This window comes from Galeopterus variegatus, unplaced genomic scaffold, assembly GCF_000696425.1.
Source record: "Galeopterus variegatus unplaced genomic scaffold, G_variegatus-3.0.2 Scaffold564, whole genome shotgun sequence".
Classification (NCBI taxonomy): Eukaryota; Metazoa; Chordata; class Mammalia; order Dermoptera; family Cynocephalidae; genus Galeopterus; species Galeopterus variegatus.
The window spans coordinates 126397-130786 of record NW_007726675.1 but is presented as its reverse complement, the minus strand read 5'-3'; positions in this window follow the sequence as shown (position 1 = coordinate 130786).

Genomic DNA, 4390 nt, shown 5'->3' with positions numbered 1-4390 from the left:
CAGGGTTTGATATAAAGTTTTTATTGCACAAACACCACGCCTTGGATGTTTGTGTCTGCAGAGGACGGGGTGGGAGGCCAGCCACAGCGAACTGCATTTTCATTCTGAATGTTTAGGAGATTAGATTTTCATGTGGCTCACAGGAGTTAAGGTTTTCTTCAAAACCTTTGACATGCTGTGGGACTGTGGATTCCAACTTTATGATCGTATTTGTTAACTTCTCCTGTGGCAGACAAATTCCTTTCGGAGCTGTGGCCGCATTATGGGGATGGTTTGGCTGTGGAGTAATGCTTTGCTCTTTTCTGTGGATAAAGTTGTTTTTCTCAAGCTTTGAGAGGAGTGGGTGGTGGTAATGATTTGGGAAGTTGCATTGCCCCAACTTTTCTTCCTCATGTCCTCTCCCAAGATGTGGGAGTCATAAAACTTGGGTTAAATGAATAAAAATGCACAAGTTCGCAGCCCGGGCAATAGGATTCAGGGCACTCCTCATGTCCTCTCCCAAGATGTGGGAGTCATAAAACTTGGGTTAAATGAATAAAAATGCAGCCCGGGCAATAGGATTCAGGGCACAGGCCTGAGATGTCATTAGGGTGGGCAGCCACATGGGCTGTGACTTCAGGGATATGCAGCGGGTGGTGGCTTTAAAACATGGTCCCCAATTCTGTGATGCTCCTCCAGTTGAGAGGTGGAGGCTCCTCATCCAGGCTCCTTACAGCTACTAACCCTCCAGCTCCCATAATGGCCCAGCTTGGTCTGCAGACCTCTGTGGCTTCTCCTTGGTTGAAACCCGTCCCACCGTGAGGACTAAAGTTTCTGTCTGTCGTTAGGGGCTGTGAAGTTTGGGCGGGCAGTGCTTACGTGAAGGAAGGGAGAGATATGGGAGGCATTACCCTGGGCAAGATGGCACAGATGAAAGAAGTTGCCACCCCAGGCCCAGCAAAGTGTCCTTCTCTCGTTTTTGTTAGACTTGTGTCCCTGCCAAGGCCTCCTTCCATGGCAGGTGCTCGTAGGTGACACAGCCAGGCAGGGCTGTGCTCGTCCCCATGTGGTCTCAGCTCCCGGAGGCTCAGCCCACACTCGTATAAGGAGGTGGCCCTGGCACATGCCCTTTGCTCTGGAGCTTGTGACTCCTGGTATGTAATGTGAGCACAGCCACTGCCGCCATCACAGGTTGTGAGATGATGGAGGGGCAGCTGGGGTGAGGACTTGGTGTTTCTAAGACAAAAGAAGGTGGACTCTGAGAAGGCGCCGAGTTGAGGACGCCCCAAAGGTGGATGACAAAGGAGAGCTCGGGTGGGAACCCAGAGCAGATGGACCACGCTGTCTTCTTCCTTCACGGCCACCATCTGCAAGTACAGGGCTCCTTTCCACGTGGGGATCTCACTGGTTGAGTCTTCCTAGTGGGAAGTACCTGGGAACCCAGCTATCCATCATTGGTCCCCTCCTTGTCACTGAACTTGCTGATGGCAAATGTTATAATTATGTACTAACTGGCAGAAATGCTAAGACAGGAGGAGATGGCCAAGGAGTGTGCTGGTAGGAAGGCGGGACCCAGGACAGCCACCACTGCACTCGGAAGATGCTTTCCTGGTGCTCAGCATGTCTTGCATGGGGCTTTGGAAACAGAACCAGAGGCAAAAGTTGGATGCAAATGGGTCTTTGGGAGGTGACCCCAGAAAGTCCTGGTTGTGGAGGGGGTGAGGAGGGGAGGGGAGAAAGAACTGAGCATTCTGCTCCGGCTCTGGGGCCTCAGCAGGGGCCTCCATGGGCCATGCCAGGACTGCGTGTGGACGCGCCTGGGGACTCAGGACAGCCGGAAGACCCGTCGGAGCTGAGATGGAGAGATGATGTCCTGCCTACAGGCTCAGTCCTATGAGGAAAGGAGAAGGGGACTTTGTGTGGCAGGGATGTCCTCTTGTTCCTTTCAGTTCCCATGTCATCCTCACCTGATGTTCTAGTGCAGCGGGGGGCAGGTATTAAGGGATTTGGGAGCAGCTCCTGTCCAGCCTGGGGGCTGCAGAGGACCCACAGCTTTGCACACTAGAGTGGGAGACACTCCTGGGCTGAGTCCTGGGGGTGTTTGGGGGCCATGAGGATTTGCAGTCAAGGAGGTAGAACATTCCTGTGAGAAGCCTTCTGTCCCCTGCCACATCCACCACAGCACATCCCGCAGGCAGGCAGGCTCTTCTTGGTTCCCACAGGAGGAAACTCAGCCTTGCCTGGGGACAGCCCACAACCTCAATGGGGCTCCAGATGTCAGCTGTCACCACTGTAGGCCTGTAGGCAGCTTGGAAAGGGAACTTCTCTCTTCAAATCCTTCTCCACAGGCCGTGACAATCAGACCACTGCCTCTACTGGCCTTGGAACTGGCTTGGGTCGGCATTCGGCCCAAGCTAGGCCATCTGCAAGCCCCTAGGTGGTCTACGACCTAGGTTCCTATTTCAGTGCTGGCCATTTTTATGACCCTGCACAGTTTAAAGTGCTTTTCCACGTGTTAGTTCATGAGGTCCCACAGCCACCCTCAAGCACATGGACAGAAGCTGCTGGAAAGTCCTCACCTCCACCTAAAGATGAGAAGGAGGCAGGGGATGTGGGGCTCCCCTGCTCACGGGAAGAAAGGACAGAGCAATCCCCTGGATGTGCCCAAATCATAACATGTTCCTGCTGCTTTACACACGTGTTACCCAAACAAGGATCAGGAAGAAGTGTGGAGCCAAGTTCATGATACCTCTGCCTACGTGCTTAGGGGTGCAGGCACCGATGTCTCCCACTTATTGTGAAATGAGTCAGAAACACGGTGGACTGAGGGATGGGTGGAGGGATGGGTCGACTGGAGAGCAAACAGGTACAGCAGAATGTGAACGGCGGGGCTGGGCTGTGGGGGTCAGTCCGCAGCTCTTTCCACTGCTTCTGGGAGCAGCCCTCAGTCACCAGGAAGAGCCCAGGCAGGGCAGGCGGGGCCCAGAGAGGGCAGTTGCTGCAGGGAGGGCATGCAGCAAGTGAGTAGCCTCAGCAACCTAGAGTCTGGGGGCCTGAGTCCCTGGTTGGGCTTTTTCTTTATTCTCTTGCTTCTTATAAGACCACAGAGGATGTGACAGCCCGTCATGTAGGGTGCGGTAGCAATGCTTTGCACGGGGTGCCATTTAAAGTACCAAAACCCACCCTGGGTGTGCTTTCTGTCTTCCACAAGGTTGCGGGTCTGACGCAGGGTCAGGGGGCACGGTGTGTTTTTCCAGGAATTTGTAGAGGTTTTCTTGACTCACACACAACACAGCAGTGTCAGACAGGGCTGTCACGTCCGTGAATGAGTCTGCGACCTTGGAATGTTGTTTTTGATTTAAAGTCACTGATCTAAGTAGCATTAAACCTGAAACTCCCCAAGTCCTAGCTTGAGCCCACCACTGAACTCTTGGCCAGTGTCACAGAGGGTGAGACCCCTCCTGGTCTCAGAGCGTGCAGATGGGGCAGTGTTTCCACGGAGGCCGAGGACAGCCTGGGGTGCACTGGTTACTCAGTTGCCTCAGCTTACCCGAGGTGATTTTACTTTGGAGCATGGTACTTTGGCTCTGGGTTCACTCATGCAGAAGCACTGCAGAAAGCTTTGCTACAATTTCTGGTTAAACTTGGCAGATTGATCATGTATGTTTTTCTGCATTCACTCTGAATCTCCACAAAATTATAGTAAATGAACAGAGAAAAGTATAAAAGAAGTGGACAACAGCAGATGAGACATGTCAACAAAAATTTGGAAAATGTAAAGTACATGGCTTAGAAGAGCCATGAATAGTACTAACTAGAACCTGTGTACCAGCACGTGTGTGGTGTGTGTGTGTGTGTGGTATATGTGTTGTGTGAGTGGTGCCGTGCATGTGTGTGTGTATGTGTGTGGTGTGTGGTGTGTGGTGTGTGTGTGTGATGTATGTGTGGTGTGTGTGTGTGATGGGTGTGTGGTGTGGGTGTGGCATGTGATGTGTGTATAGTGTGAAATTTTGTGTGTGGTATATGTGCACAGTGTGGTTGTGTGTGTGTGTGGTATGTGTGTATGGTGTGGTGTGGTGTGTGTGTGGTGTGGGGTGTGCGGGAGTGTGTGTGATATGTGTGTAGCATCGTGTTTTGTGTGTGGTGTGTGCACATAGTGTGGTTGTGTATGTGTGTGGAATGTACTGTATGGTATATGTGTGGTGTGTGTGTGGTATGTGTGTGTTTGTGAGGGGTGTGTGTGTTGTATGGTGTGGTGTGTGTATGTAGGGTTGTATGTGTATTAAGTCTGTGGTGTGTGTGTGGAACGCATGGTGTGATGTGTGTATGTGGTGTGGTGTGTGTGTGTGTGTGTGTGGTGTGTGTGGGGTGTGTATTGCGAGAGATGTGGAGCACGTGTGTGTTGTGTTGA